Here is a 17,088-nt window from a genome sequence, read left to right on the forward strand (position 1 = left end):
CTCTTCCTTTTTTTAGCTCTCTCTCTCTCTTTCATTTATCTTCAATCTAGCGACTCGAACGCGCGCGAGCGCGTTCCCGAAACCGGCGCACGCCGGGGCATCCGATTCGGCAGACAGTTTTCGACCCATCTGCTTCGGCCCCGGTTCCCACTCGCAACTCCCCTCCTCGCCCCTCTGTTTTCTCATTTAACCCGAAACAAAACTTATTACGCGCTCGCAATCGGAAGGTGAGCGCAGCGAAGTTGAAGAAGAAGAGGAAGTAGAAGAGGAACGAAATGAAAGAAAAAAAAATATGTGGAGAGAAGGGGAGTCAATAAGTCAATACCAGAAAATAAATTCGCGGACTTCGCTAGAAAGTGAAGACGGAAAGAAATACCGGGGGCGCAGCTTCGACGGAGAGGACGGGGTGAATAGAAAAAAAAAATCTATAGATAAATAAGCCGAGGGAAGTGCGTTTCAGCTGGAGGGAAGAGGGAGCGAGAAAAGGTTAAGAAAGGGAAAAAGCGAGAGGCGGGAAAGGTGCGCTGCTGAAGTTGTAGTTGTGAATAAGGCTTTAAACAAATTGATAGGCAATAAAAGAAGGTCGGCGAGAAGACCGAAGGTGTGTTTGCGTGTGTGTGCGTGCTTGAGAGATGGAGAGAGCGAATTGGGGAGAGGAAAGGGAACGACGCTGTCGATGTACGGCGAAACGAAACACAGGGCCACGGTCGGCACTGCTGCTGAGTAGGGTGCAATCCGGCGATACCACTCTCTCGTTCCAGTTCTTTTGTCTCGCTTATACAAAATAAAAAAGGAGAAAAAAAATGAGGACAGCAGTAACGGGTACATTCCTCACTGCTTCTTTTTCTTGTCTTTTGCTTCGACGCTGAAACAACAAAATCAAATCGGAAGCGAGAAAGGGTGAAAAGAGTGTTTGCGTGTACCGCTCCCACGTGCTGGCGGAGTTATGGGTGTGCGTTAAAGGAGGCAAATCGAGTATAGAACTAGCTTCCGCACCCGCACGAGTGTGTGTGTGTGTGTGTGTGTGTGTGTTAAAGGGAGTAAAATAATAGTATGCGTGCGTGTATCCATACATATGTGGGCGTTTGTATCTCCGCTTGTCGGAAGGAAAGTTATACAGTAGAAGTAACTTTCGTGCATGTGCCTGTGTGTTTGAACGCGTGTGTTTGTACGCATGATTGTTAAAAGGTACAGACTGTGTTACAATAATAGTTCGTCTTTACACGTCTGGCCCATATGTGACAGGGTGCGCGCACGCCCGTTTGTTTTAAGTGCGCGTGTCTGTGTGTGCTTGTGTGTGTTTTAAACCGATCCGTTCCCGGGCCCGTTCAATTCACGGTGTCGGTCCGCCCGGCCGCCCGTCCGTCCGTCTCCACTGTCTGTCTGTTCGTCGGTCGCAGTTTCGCGGCTGGACTGCTTTTTTTTGCAGAAAGTGGCGGCCGCAGCGGTGCGATACTGGCCCCCGGATGTTCCCGCAAGGCCAGCGAGGCAATCGGATCGTTTTCGCGCTTCACTTATTCGCCGCTCAACTCGACGAGAGCGCTCGCTCGCGAAGGACGAAGCAGAGGGGTGGAAAAACAAATTGGGGAAAGGAGGATAGATCGGGAGTGAGGCAGACGGCGAGGAGGTTGGAGAAGTAAAAGGGGGAAGGGGAACCGGTGGTTGCGGATAGGGAATATACGGGGGGAGACAAATGGGGGAAAGGGGTAGCTCGGCAGCGGATGGAGAGTACCAGAGGTTTAGGGAAGAAAAAAAAGGAGAGACACCGGTGGCTGGGGATAGGGCGTAAAATACTGCCTCTGTTCCACAGCCGTACAGCGCTGAGATGGCGAGGCGGCGGTGTGTGGGCATCGACAAATGGGCCCGCGCCGGAAGGTTTATACAGGGAGTTCAGGAGCCGGCGTACCCGACGACGGATGGGAAAACGACGAGAGGATCCGCGTTGAAAATAGGGAAAAGAATGGTTGTGGTGAAACAAGAAAAAGAGCAGAAAGGGTGGTGGTAATAAATGTCGATCTAAAAATAAGGAAGACGAAGAGGAGGGCGTAGGGAGAGAAAAACCGTGTGCAGAGCAGTGCCGGTGTATATAAATGCAGTCTGGGGTTGTCCTGATGAGCGTCCCCGATCACTTCCCTTATTCCCCACCTACTCAGTCGTTGCTGTTGCGTAGTTGTTGTCGTCTCTTCCCGTCTGTTGTCTAGCTGCCTTGTTTAAAAAAATTTTCTTGCTCTTTTCCGATTCTCCTGACCCTGTTCCTCACCGAACCGTTTTGTTCCTTCGATTCTGGCGCAAGCTTCGCTGCAAATTGGGAAAAGATATTGTGTTTAGGGTCGGTGGCGAGCCGCCGGCTTCGAAAAGAAAGACGACCCGGGAGCGGTGATAGGAAAAAGAAGGTCGAAGGGGGGGAGAGGATTGGAGGGAGCAGAGACAATGGTTTCGCGTTCGACAGAGGATCGTATTTGTTTGTTGAGAATTGTGTGCAGGAGATTTCTGCGTGCGTATGGGTGTTTCTATTTGTGTACTTGGGGTCACCGTAAACAGCTTGTGAAAATAAAACCGTTGACATGGGGGCACCTTCCAAAGGGGAGGGGGGGGGGGTGTAGCTGCTGTTGGGAGAACGTGTATCCATCGCAGAAGGATTCGCTGGAAGATTGGAATTGTGCGAGCCATGGGTATATGCTTACGAGCTTTTGGAAACGATAGGACAAAGCTTTGTCCTTTCCGAACGTTGCTGAACGTTTGAGAGGAGCATCAATTAGAAAGGCACATGGTGTTAATGAGAAACGCCGGGTCCTCATTTGAACGTTACGCTTCAGTGACTCAACTCTGCCTAATCGTAAACGTCGTATTATTTTAGGTGACACGTTTTTTTCCCTCTCTTTTTTGTGTGTGGTAGAAGGTTGCTAAAGAAGAATATTAAGCTGAGCTGTAGCAGTAAATTATGCGTCCGCTGTAACAAATAAGGTCACTGTCATCACAAGAGGAATCTTGGTGAAGCAAAACAGATGCATAAATGAGAGTTAGGTGGCGGTGCCGTTGTGCACTTGTGACACCGGCTCGTCGTGAGGCCTTCCATTTTGATGGTGTTTACAGGGCGTAGTTCAATTCAATTAAACTCGACTAGGATTAGTTTCATTTGACATAAAGCGTACGATGTAATTACATGATGTGCTTGGAGTAGCCAAACGCTAGTAATGGGACCAAGATCGGAGTGCAATAGTGGACGCAACTATTGGTTTTCGTGCACACACTGAACGCAATCATTAGGAAGGCATGTGGCAAAGTCATTATGTTTATTTTTGATTAATCTCTTTTTTTTCTGCTCCGGCATGGCCAGAGTCCACTGAAGACCGTGACGTCATGCCGAAAAACCTACACTGAAGTCGCGTCGGGAAATTCAAGAAGACAAATTTTTGCCTTCATTTTCTCCAGGGTTAATTAACGTTTAACCTCCAAAAGAATGGAACTGTAGTTTTGAAAGTATGATGTGGTTGCCGAAGCTGGTTTCGTGTTCTTTAGTGCTTCCCAAAAGTGGACGCAAGCTGTTTTTGACAGGATGTTGCGCTTTCCCTACAGCTAAACATAACTTTGGAAGGGAATTAGGAGGTTGTGTTGTTGAGAGACTTGACGGTGATGATAGACACTGCTATCGGCGCAGAGTCAATATTAACGTAGTGACAACTGCTTCCTGACGTATACATAAATGAATGCAACATGTGATCATGCCGGCTTTAGCTTCATCGGTACAATAGGCATATTTTATATCTAGTTTCGCGATTTTTGAAGGTGACTCGGCACTCCTGAAGGTTAATAAAAGTTATTTCCTCGACTCTGAAAGACTACAGCACAACGCCTGTTCAAACCTGGCTATCATAGCATCAGTCCCCACAAGTGTTAACGAACTATGCATGGTCAAGAAAGCTTTTTATGCGTTTCCCTTTAATTCGTAGTTCGTCTAAATCACAAGTGGCGCGTTGTGGCTCTCCTCAAATCAAGACGCTTCTTTCTGAAAAAAATGTGTGAGCCTGTTGATTCTTGATTCCCCCTTTCTTTAGTCATTTGCCCCCTTTGACACCTCGGGAGCTACTGCACAATATCGTCAGTGTACTCCTATGTAGGGTGTCCTCTTCTTTTTTTTCGCTGCACCAATTAAAAAATAACTGCCTGTGGCAGATAACACAGTTATAACCCTTGATTTAAACTACTCGATGAGGCAGCCATTACTCCTACGAAAAATCAAAATGTGTGATTTAGTAATCAGCGTAACTACGGTAAGTAACATTTTAATTTCTTTACAGAGCATATTTCAATCTACGAATCTAGTAAGTATGCAAGGTATAATTACTTGGAAGGAATTCTCAGAATGGCACCGATTTAGAGATTTGCGCTGCGAAACTTGCAACGTTTTCCGCATGCTTTTATTATTATTATTTTTTAAAGAGAACGCTGTCTCATGTATTGAAGCACAAAAGTAATTGAAGCACCAATGCACTTCGTCGGGGAATTTGCAAATTAATGTATTGAAACTGGCGTAGTCCTGAGAATTCGTTCTAAGTCGATGTGCCTTGCAGACTCGTTAGCTACAAGTCGCGGATCGAAATATGTACCGTAAGGTATATGCTAGCACAATAATTTCACTTATTCAATGAGTGATTTTGACTTCTCGTAGAACTAATGGCTGCTTCATCGAGTAGGTTACATCGAGGTTTAGAACTGTGCTATCTGCCACAGGAAATTTAAAAATTAAAATAAAAAACATGTAAGCCGCTCAAGAAAAGGGGAAAAAAAAAAGATCGCGGGATCGAATCCCGGCCACGGCGGCCGCATTTCGATGGGGGCGAAATGCGAAAACACCCGTGTACTTAGATTTAGGTGCACGTTAAGGAACCCCAGGTGGGCGAAATTTCCGGAGTCCTCCACTACGGCGTGCCTCATGATCAGAAAGTGGTTTTGGCACGTAAAACCCCATAATTTAATTTAATTAAGAAAATGAAAAGCACGCTGTATATACGTCACTCAATACGTGACTGTACTAAACGACTAAAACAACCAAAACTTAGCGTGAGTATATAAGTGAACGGAATAAAAAAGGAAATATCCGAGATTCGAAAACAAACAGTCGCAGCGGATATTTTTTTTTTTTTTTTGAACGACCGGCGGGACTCTTCCGCAGAGGGTTAAACCGCAGACCGACGCAGCGACGAAGGAGGGGACGCGTCCGCGGCATCTTCGTTTGACGTCGCGCTGACCGCCGACACTGCCAGAGCGCTGTTTCACTCCTGTACCCTCACGCGTCACGTGGCCCGGAAAGAGAGAAACGTGAGGCAAGAAAGAAGCAAACGAGTACTAGGTCGAAAACAGTGCCAGCGTAACAGAGGCGCTCATATTGGGTCGACCTGTCAACAGAAACAAGTCGACCCTGTGCGTGTGTGTGTATGTATATATATATACAACATGGCACAAGGTAATATCAGAATAATAAACAAAAGTGAGGACATGGTGGGAAGAGCGTGGCGAAAACACACGCGCAAGAAACTGGAAAATGGTCGCAGTGCACGGAGCAGTGGAAAACCGCCAAATACGCGCTGCGCGCTGAAGGAACGTACTGTTTCTTTATATATATATATGTATATTTTTTGTGTGTCCGGTGGAGCTGATCCTAAGGGCCTTCCGCGCTCGGCCGAGTCCCATATCGGTGCCGCGAAGGCCGCCTCGGGTGTTGCCGACTCGAGACGTGACCGGACTGGGGTCCCGGCCCGAGAAGAAGCAGCGAGCCAGCCCTCCATTGGGCTCTCTCTCGTGTAGCTCCCGACCCGGTTTCGGTACGGCCGACGCGTACGGAGCGCGCAGCACAACGCGGTGTGTGTACTATAGACGTGCTCGCCTCGTTCGCATCGAGCGCGGATACGACGACGATGGGTGCGCGTTCCGTCTCGTGAAAAAAGCGTGCAACGTGGCGAGCCCTGAATGTAGTGCTTTGTAAAAAAATGCCCGATCCGTGTTCGCAAAAAAACAACAACAACAACAACAGAAGGTTCTTGCGCTACAACTGTTGTTAAGAGCAGGTGCAAACGAACACAGCCATGCTGGAATGTCGGACACACACACACGGGTGTGTGTGTGTGTGTGATTAATATTCCAGCATGGCTGTTGGTTTGCATCTGCTCTTAGGAACAGCTGTTGTGAATATATATATATATATATATATATATATATATATATATATATATATATATATATATATATATATATAAATATATATATATATATATATATATATTCACAGCTATTACGCTTGAAATAACACGATCCGGTTGACGCGGCACGTAGTGCAGTGGGGGAAGGCGGATTAATTGTGAACGCCTCGGATACTTTAACGTCTATGTTAATCTAAGTATGCGGTCTAAGTATGTCGGACATACTACCCAAGGTTGCCGTACAGTAGCAAATAGCACTTACACGTAAAAAGTTATGCGAATTTAGCCCCTATCATCGCATGACAGGGCATCAAGAAAGAAGAAGAAAAAAAAGTACATATGAAAAACCCTTCGTTAGGCATATCTACGTCAAGAACAGCGTCCGCTCTCTAATTGTACCGTTATGAAATCTTCGACAATGTCTGCGCAGTATTTAAGTGACGTTGAAACGTTCTACAGGTTGAATGCTATCGGTTGTAGTGAAGCAGAGAGAGGGTACCGGCGCTTAATTTCATAAATAAAGTTACATAGTTAAGAGCCATTAAGGCGCTAATGTTTCCACAGGTCAACGGTAAATGCTTCTATAAATACGCACCTAGGGAGTGTAGTTGCGTGTGAGCATGGTCACTGACCGTAGTCAGAACAAAAATAACCCTCGGGAACCGTATCGATGCCGAAATATCCTTTTTACTACGGTCACTGACCTGCTTTACTCCTAAGAATAATTTTCATGTTACGAGACAAGACTCCATCGACGTCTTGACTATACATAGGCTGTATTAGTCATGAGCTAACTTTCTGCACGCTGCCCTAGTTATATTGGCTGTTCCGGTCGTTTGCAAAATTGTGTAAACAACACTCGTAAATTCGTTATGTACTCTGCATCGCGTGCTAAGGGATTATTGAAGGTTTAGTGATTAGTTCGGGATTTTTAAGGTTTCACCACGGGCTATATTTAAGGCTCGCTCTAACATCTGAGCGACGGGGTCTGCTCGACTTTTGCAAAGTTTCCTGCAGACCTGTCTTTTCGTCTTTCTTTAGTATCAGTTGGAAGATCACCCACGACCACATTAATGTTGCATTCCAGGGCGAATTACGTACTCCACCTAGCGTGGACAAGGTCTCGCAACAGGTATGCATTTGAAAGCTCTGCACACATCTGTCAGCTCACAATAGTGTCAATCGAGTAGAAGTGCACAATCTTATCTAGTTTCAGTGTCTTATCTTATCCGGTTACAATGCGTATTGCAGGAAATTATAGACGTTGGTGGCCTTGCGAAGGCCCTGTGGTTATTGTGTGACTCAAACCGACTCATTCCAATAACATCATTTGGAATGCAGCTGTCGTGGTAAGCAGAACAGACCGTCTAAGCAGAAAGCAGAACAGAACAGTCTAACATGACTGCTTAAGAAAGTGTGTCGAGCATCCGCACAACAGCGGCTTATAAACACTCGGTCCCCCCTTGATTCCAAAGGGACAGAAACGTTCGTCCAGTAATTGTAAACACGCCGCCTCTCCCCGGGACGGCTTACACACACACAGAGGTGCATGCTCCGGAGCCGACGTCAGAGGGGCTTCGTAGAACTCGGAGCTGACCCGGGTAGCGCGCCCGAGTAGCACATTGTCTTGCGTCTTGGTCGGCGCGTGGGAAGGGGCCTTCGTCGACGTTCCCGCGGCAACTCCCCCACTCATAGCAGATCAGGTCCGCGTTGGGGAGTTCGGCAACAATAGTTGGCCCGCCGAACTCATTCAGTCACAACGGCGACGAGGCTAGAGCGTAACGGTGGCGGTTTCAGCACAAAGCCTGCTACGTCAAACGGATCCTAGCTGAAGCGACGGAGAGTGGAGGACGCGCGTATTGTTCCCGACACAAAGTCGACTTAGTCACGCCGTGGCTAGAGGTTGGCGGCGGCGCTCCAGGAAAGTTGCGGCCACTGTTGCAACTGGCCGGCAAAACTTGCACTGCAGCTGGCCGTCCTCAACGGGATATAATCGCAACATAGCCAATACTGCAGACCGGAGGCGCACGTTAGCTGTCGCACTGACATCATTTTCAGCCCTGTTGTTACGGGGCATCCAATGGGGCGCATAAAGAAGTGTATGCAGACATGTGAATCGCTAGCCAAGGGGCGAGCTGTGATTCACTAAATGTTTACGCTGGGAATAAGCACAACATAGTAGAAAAACTAGAAAACTGGATTGTTACAAAGCGTTAAGCTTTCTTCGCAAGAGTCTACAATCCAAACCTACAATCTCATCTTTTCTCGTGCACATATTTTATTGAGACGATGGGCGTAAAAACCTCACCAAGTTGCAGACTTCGTGTGCTATACCCCGTGATTTGACATTAATTAGCCTTGGCAACAGTGTAACGGGGAGCAGCGAATCTTCGAATTAAGAAAATCAAGAAAGGGTCTTTTTGGCAAATTAAATGCTACTCTGAACGTCTTTGCTTGGAAGTGAAATATTAAAGAAAAAAAAAAGTGCTTGGCAGGTCGATGCCCGCCTCTGTAGCTTTCTCCGACCTCCAGCTTACACACGCACTGCACAGTTTTGACGAGGCGGAAGACGTGAGGAATAGAGATGAGACCTGTGCGCGGCATCCCACTTCGCCACCGGTGCGGCGCGGCCGCCTAAAAACGGGGCTCGTTGAAGGCACCCCCCTCCCCCTACACTCCATCCCCCCCCTGCCGCGTACTGTCTTTACGGAGGCTCTTCCCCCTCCCACTCCACCTCTCTTCCCTTCTCAAAACGATTTCTTCGGGTATACGCTACCCTCTCGCAAAAAACTCGGCTCCTGCGCGGTGCCTTTGCCTCACAGCATGTTCTGCCAGTTCGTGCCCCATCTCGGGAGGGCGATAAGGAACTAATCACGAACCGGCCGTACCAACCCCCTCGAGTTTGTTGTGGTTGAGCGCGCCACGGTGCATGCCAATGGTGTGCCAACGGGGTTGTTCGGGTGTCGTCTTTATTTATCGTTTCTTTTTTCCTCCTTCTTACTTGCCCACGTTTTATGTTTCGCGCAGCGCCTCTTCCGATCATCCAGCGCCCCACGCCTTTCGTCGGATCTTCCTTCCCGTATCTTCTTTCTTTCTTTTTTATTGCCTTTCTCTCGTATCTCAAAGAGTCGTCACTTGCATTTCCCTACGCGCGTCGGATGTGACACGGTTTCGGAGGTAAGCGACCGACGGACTTGGGGAAGTGTTTGGGGGCGCTCGAAATGGCATATCTCTCTAACGCAAGCGAAAGGTCTCGGCTTTTGTGAAGAAGGACTTAAGCATTTACGAGATGGAGTTCCGTTCTCGGTCTGTGTTGAGGAAGCTTCGGATGAATACAAAAGACGCGTTCTGCACATCCTATCTTCCGAGTTACTTCTCTTGTCCGTGCCGCAAAACTGGAAGCTTTGTAACCGACTCAGGTCCGCCTCCTATGAGCGGACGCTTTCTTTTTTCTTTTTGGTCTATCTTTGAATCCCACTCGTGTGAAAATTTTAGATCACGCTTGTATCTCTTGCCCGTCTCCACTATCGTCGTCGAATCTCGTGCCTTTCGTTATGTCATTTTAGCACTGCGTAGGTTTCAGCGCCTATAAGCTTTAACATTTTGTATCCCTCCCAATATATTTCGATGAGATGAGAGCTTTCTTGCTGCTCGAATGCAGTCCTCCTTACCAGCTAGTAGAGAGATTATTGTAGTTCGCCCTTCGATCGGCGTGAGATCCCCCACTTGGTTTGGGTAGTAGCGAACCGGACAAGATCAGTGCTAGCCTCCTCACCGTTTCCCTCTCTCTAGATCGTGGTCTGTTTCAGATGATTGAGTCCGTATGAAATATCGCCCTTCTTTATCGGTAGAAGTAAAAAGAAAAATCAGTCTCGTAATATCAGGCTTGCGGGAGGTGAGGCCTAAGATGGCACCGGTGTAAGTGACGTAATAGCGTGTAAGTAGAGAGTGTAAGTAAATGACGTAGTACGTGCGTGTTTGCGCGCACGCACGCACGCACACACGAACGCACGTACACCAAGACTCTTCAAATATGCCACGTGCAAAAAGAAGTAAAAGTGTGAAGTTGCCTCCTCCTCACAGGAAACCCTGCTGCGAAAAAACCTTATGTGAGGAACGTTCTTCCTAGGGAGCTAAGAAAGCACACAGGCGTGGCTTTTGAAGCACGCCGCGAGTACCGTGAGGAGGATATCACCGGGAAAAATATAGCGGCAAACAGAACACCCCCCTTTCCCCCTCCCACAGTTTTCCTGCGGGTAAACGATGGGGAGAAAACACCGAGTGAAAGTAAGGCCGAAACGCACAAAGCATAATGCAAAAAGAAAGAAAAGAAGAGAAGAAAGAGAGTAAAGAACAGGAGAACACAAAGCGGCGCCGAAGGACGCCACTAATTTTGATTACCGCCGTTCGGGGCAACCCGGCCCTTCCCGCGGAAGCAGAGAGCGCCTAGAAGTGGCCGAAAGAAAAAAAAGAAAATGGCGGCCAGATTAGATTAACCAAAAGGAATGGCCCGAGCAAGAGTGCGAGGCGGCGGCTTCGGCGGGCGGCGAAGCCGCAGCTTTTGCTCGTTCCGCCTTTTCGCCGCCGCACATCGCCGCCGCTCGGTGCCCGCTCGCGTATTCCGCGAGGTGAATTCGGCCGCGAACTCAGCGCCGCAGGCCCGTACGAAGACAGAAGAAGCGCGGGCATCGCCGCGCTAAGCCTAACACAACAAGCATACGGTTCCACGCTCGCGCGCGCGGGCCTTGTCAGCCCCTTCCCCCTCCCCCCCCCCCATGGAAACCCCCACCCCGCGCCCCCGTTTCTCCACCACCTACTACTCCGTGATTTCCTTGCATTCTGCGTCTCGTCCGAGGAACTGTAGTAGAAGGGGAACGAGAAGAAAAAGTGCCGGCAGCGGGGATTCTTGATTGCCCTGATTGCATGGCAATGTGAAGGCGGCGGCATCTGTCTAATGCACGGAGTTCGGGAACCGCGTGCTGTAGGTGAACACGAAAGGAGAACAGAATGGTAGCGGATAAAGGTGGCAAAAAGAAGAAAACTGAATCGGTGAAGGAGAGGAGCAGAGAAAGATGTGTATGGTATAGGCATACGAGAGAACGCTTCCTCAGCAGCGGCTCTTAGCCACGGCTTGTGTGTGCTGCGGGGTTGGAGCAAGAAGAAAAGGCGGCAAGAAGAGGAGGAGCAGGAGGCTAGGCGTGGATGGAAATTTGTTTCCAGGTGATTAGCGTCCAATAGGTGTGGCGCCTGCGGATTTTCCCCACTTTGTCCTCGCGCGCGCGAGCGAGATGTGGCGGAAAAGTTCCGCGCTGTTTTGCGTGCGCCGGTGGCTGAGGAAAGAAGGCGGTGAGAAAGGAAAGGGGGTGGATGCGAGGGTGCATTGATGGGGAACGAGCACTGCGTTTGCGATTGATGGCTCGCTGGTTTCGTGCTCGGCCGATTGCGAGGAGTGGAGTAACTTGCGCGGTCCTCTGCGGGCCGCTTCCTTTCTTTCTGATTAGGTCGGCCTGCAGAGAGAGAGAGAGAGAGAGGGAGAGAGATCGGAATCGTATACGTAAGAGGTATCTCGGGACGAGGCAACTTGGGCGATTCCGATCTGGGCGATCGCTCGTTAGGGCGCGCGCAGCCACGGATCACTCAGGAAATTAATTTCCTTTGTGGGCTGCGGCTGGTAATACGCGCATGAAACACTTGCCGGCTTCTCATTGAACACTGACGGAAGAAGCTCTTGTGCTTCAGATTGTCTCGAATGCGTGCATTCTTGTTTAAAGGGCTACTAACGCTCACTACTGAATCAGTTTATACTCGCGGTGTCATTTCAAACTGCTGTTTTCATTCGTTTTGCGTAAATTGGGTGGTACTGGAAGAGAAAAAAATGAAGGTAAGGCTTTTCTTTCTTGAGTTTCGCGCCCTAAACTAAGCGTCGTTGGGTCAGCGCGAGGTCACGCATTTCGATCCATTTGCTTGTGTTTCGGCCGTTTCGACGCAAGGATGGTTATTCAGACATGTCACGTTCACTCTAATTCCTTTGTAAACTTGAATTTAACTTTCTCGTGCATCGGTATGGGAGGGCTAAAACTGAACTTACACTCGAAGCAGGCACTGCCAAAATCCGTAACGTAATGGCGAACAGGTGCGGGAATTTCTAAGGCGTGATCGCCACCCGCCTTTTGTTATTGCGCCTTTTCTGCCAACACTTTCTTCACAGTGCGAGTTGCCCACTTTGTTATTGGAGAGAGATAGGGAAAGAAAAAAAAATGATGCATAGAAAGGGAGGGAGGTTAACCAGAGGTAGTTCCGGTTGGTTACCCTGCACGGGGGGAAGGATTAGGGGCGATAAAGAAAGAGAGAGAAGCGTAATTTATTAATAGAGTTCAAATTAGATTTTTTTTTCTCTCTAGCGTCCGTTCAAGAGGCCGTCGTCACACGTAATCCCAACACTTCTTCAGCTCCTCGTCGTTCATACGGCTGATGGAGGTTGACACTTCTGCTAGCAGTATACACTTGCACGAGTCCAGTCAAGCTCACCTCGTTCCCTAAAGCAGTGGATGATTGGTTTGCGCAGGCTATATATTCGTTAAGTACAGTTTCGTGCACTTCGATATGCCTCTCTGGATTTAAGCTTGACGACACACACACACACACGCACATATATATATATATATATATATATAGGAGCACTCAAATCAGCGCAGCGGTTACTTCCACGAGCCAACACTCGATGAAAGTTCTAGCAACAAAATCAAACTTCCACAAAGAACAAACTGCAAAGTGTGCAATCAACCACCACGCGCACAATTTATTTTCTTCCAGGCAAGGAGTATAGCCGATGCCACTAGAGGAACATCATATAATTAAAGGAAAGAAAGGGATTATGCGCAGTTTTTATGCACACGGTGTGCATCGTGCGCACGCAAACTCGATGAGCGGAAGCGCACGGGCAACCTGACCTTGCCTGACTCAAGCAAACTTAACCGAGCGTCTTTTCAGAACACGTCCAGTCGGGTATGTTGCAAACACGACGAGCGGAAGCACACGTGCAACCTGACCTTGCCTAACTGAAGCTAACTTAACCGAGCGTCTTTTCAGAGCACGTCCAGTCGGGTATATTGCAAAGGGGAGGAGCGGAAGCACGCTAGCAACCTGACCCAACCTTATCTTAACTATTAAGGCAACATACTGCGCCATACGGACATCGCAGGGTTGCGGCATGGAGCACTTCGCGTGCGCGCAATTAAGCGGACTGGAACAGCAGAAGCAGACTGAGCATGCGCGTAGCATGCCACTCGCACCTAACATTTCGCCATGTTGAACAGCGACATGTCACGAACGCACTAGGAGGCCGCGCGTCGCTCGCGAGGCCCTGCGGTGCGCGCCGCTGTGCGTATCACGGACATAACGATTGATGCGTCGAGAGTGAAGAAGTTCGGTGAATCCGAATGCCCGAGGTGACTGACTTCGAGATCGTCGTAATCATCGACGTCGTGATCACCATCAAGGGAATCACTGGAACTGTAAAAAAAAAATATGCCGAAGCAGAAAGCGATGTTTCTCCATAGTTGTAGAGAGAGAGAGAGAAAGGCAAAGGAAAGACAGGGAGGTTAACCAGAGATTATCTCCGGTGGGTACGCTGTACTGGGGGAGGGGCAAAGGGATGTGATAAGAGAGATAGAAAATGATAAAAAAAACAAAGAACACACGCACGCACGCACGCGCACACACACACACACACACACACACACACACACACACACACACACACACACACACACACACACACACACACACACACACACACACACACACACACACACACACACACACACACACACACACACACACACACACACACACACACACACACACACACACACACACACACACACACACACACACACACACACACACACACACACACGCACGCACGCACGCACGCACGCACGCACGCACGCACACACACACACACACACACACGCACAAACAAACAAACACGCACACACACACATGAACTGTTTCTGTGGGCACTGTAACGCAGCCCGCAAAGGCGTTACTAGTGTTCCGTAGTTGTAGAAAACGTAATGGCGGCACCAGCCCACAGTTGTAGGTCGGAAATCGAAGCAAGGCGAGAAGGAGTAAACGGCAAGCAAGAGCTCGCCTAGCGGTAAAGAAGATGGCCGAGAGGCGCTGGAAAGCGTCACGTTGTCTGTCGATTGTCCTTCAAAACAACTTCGAAGGAATATCGACCTGGCAGTGGCGGAAGGAGGGCCGATCGCCGGTCACGGCTTTGAATTTCCGTCGACTAGTCGCGACTCCCTTGGGGCTGCTTCCAGAATCCAGAAATACAGAACCACTGCAGCATACCTGCGAAATTACTCGTTTTCTAAATAAGGAACGAAAGAACGAACACGGGAACAGCGCCGCCGAACTCTCGAGGCGTACCACTGTTCCTTCTTCCCCACCGTGCCCATTGTGTTACTCCCAACACCGACGTCGAACTCGCGAGCGAGATGAACTTCTGTGGCGAAGCGACCACTAGTTCCAGGCGCACAAGGTCGCCCGCGGCGGGAGCAAAGCTGAATTCGGCGACAAGAGAGGCGGCGGCCACTTGTTTCGGCCGCTCGCCAAAAAACCTGAGCTTGTATAAGCCCACGCCATACAGCTGGCCTGTAGCGAGCGGAGACCAAGCGGACCGAGTGTTTTAACTACTGCGTCGCCATTAACTGGCGTCCATTGTCTCCGCAGCCGCGCGAAAGGACCCGCTAACACCGACCGGCTTTGTTCGAGGGATGTCGCCCGGAGAACGAGAAAACGAAAGCGGGAGCAACGACGGAGCGCGCTTGGTGGTTTTGTCTCGCGACGCGATGCTCGCCGGCGCGTGCATACACGTCTTCGGCTTTGTGGGAGGCCTGAAAGCGGCCACTCTCGACACAGCGGGTTCTTCTTCCCCCGTCGTTTTTCGAGCCCTCGTCGTGTTTGCAGACGCGGGGAGGAAGTTTTCTGTCAGAACGCGGCGTCGTTATCCGCGTCTGGCGCTCGCGCGTGCGGGCCGAACAAGAGGGGGGCGGAGGGTAATTAATTTCTCACGCGGCCGCGCCTTGTACGAGGTTCCCTCCCCCCTGTTTCTGGCAGCCGTTCCTCAGGGCACACACGCATGTATCCGCCCACCCGTGAACAGATTGCCCGTGTCGTGGTGTGGACGCCGACGGGCGATGGTGGCGTCAACTAGAACGAGGCGAGAGACGGGGTAAGCAAGCCTCCTTCCTGCACGCGTCAGAGGACACTGCAGTTTCGGGCGCTCCTAAAGTGGAGTCACCGCGGAGCGAAGCATTATGAAGTTGCCGCGAGGGTGCGCAGATGGCAGAGCTACAAGACGAAGCTTTGCGGTATTGGATGAACAGCCGGGGACCACAAAGAACGAGATTTCTTTTTTTCTTTAATAGATTCGTCGGAGAGCTAGCGAGAGGCGGAAGGTAGCCCGCGACCTGAGCCACCAAGGCGTGATGCAGTGCGTTACGCGCAGTCTCGAGAGGACGATGATGTACGACGGGAAAGTGTTTATAGTGTTTTCTTTAAACGCCTGAGGAGCATGCTTGAAGTGGTGCACGCCAGAACTGGGTTCACGCTTAAGGGCCCCCACGAGCGCGTCGCCAGTTAGTGAAGAAACCGCTTGCTGTGCATTGAAACCCAGGCGTGATGAGGACTGCGGGATACACGGGCGACCTTAACCGCGGTTAACGCAACCCCGGTTGTCGCTAAACGCGGTTAGCACGGTTACACGGCAGGCGAAACTGCGGTTAGGCTGCTAACCGCGGTTGTCCGCCAACCGAGCTTGGCAACCTCGGTTTAGTGTAGCCGACGTACCGACGTTTCGGAAACGGGCAAAATGGCGGACGGTACTTCTCCCGAGTGCAGCGCTGGCGCTTCCCAAATATCTTCCAAAAAGCGTGTTATTTGGCCTGACGCGACAACTGAGGCACTGATACGCATTTGGGAAGATAATCTGGCCGCTCTGAGCTCAAGTAGTGGAAACGCGCGCCTCTACGCAGAGATGACGGCTAAGCACAAATTTCAAAATTTAAGAACAGCGCAATCAAACTGGACAAGTGAGACACACACAGACGCTGTGTGTTTGTGCGCGTCTCACTTTCATGTCCAGTTTGATGCCGCTGCTTTCAAACTTATAACTTCAGTATCTTTAACATGTACTATTTGTGATAATTTGCGTAATGTGAAATCGCAGTGTACATACATTAACACCCGTAAGCGCTGCCTTTTCTTCTTTTTCTTCTTTTTTTGTAAATGCAAGCGTATAGTTCCAAAGTGCATTCGTTTTAAGTTGTACTCCGTTAAATTATGTAACCAATGTTTGTTAGTTGAAACATTCATTTGTTCATTAAGAATATTTTTTTTACCTTTTCGTTCAGTGGTCTTTATTTTATATTTACCCATTTGTGATCCTTAATTCTGACTTTTTATATAGTTCTTTACCCACCAGGCATGCTCACAACAAAGAGCAGTGTTTTCGAAAATAAATAATCTACAGGTGAAAAACGCAGTCTTACATGTTCAAATTCTCGAATATGACAATTGTTTCGCTGAAAAATAATATCTTTATACCACTCAAATCAAATGTCGAAGAAAAATTATTCACAATGAAGCCTGTTCGCAAGAGATCACGGGACCCGTCATCAGACCATTAACCGTGATCGGGATAGGCCGATTAACCCTGGCGGACTACGGTTCACGTTAACCACGATTGAGCAAGTTAACCACGGTTAAGTTTAACCGCGGTTAAGCTGCCCGTGTAACTAGGGTATTAGAGAGCGCGGAAGGGGTTGTTGGTGTGAGTGAGATGTTGACGACATTCGTTGCTCGCCAAAACGTTCGAGAG

Source organism: Dermacentor andersoni, chromosome 6 (genome assembly GCF_023375885.2).
Source record: "Dermacentor andersoni chromosome 6, qqDerAnde1_hic_scaffold, whole genome shotgun sequence".
Classification (NCBI taxonomy): domain Eukaryota; kingdom Metazoa; phylum Arthropoda; class Arachnida; order Ixodida; family Ixodidae; genus Dermacentor; species Dermacentor andersoni.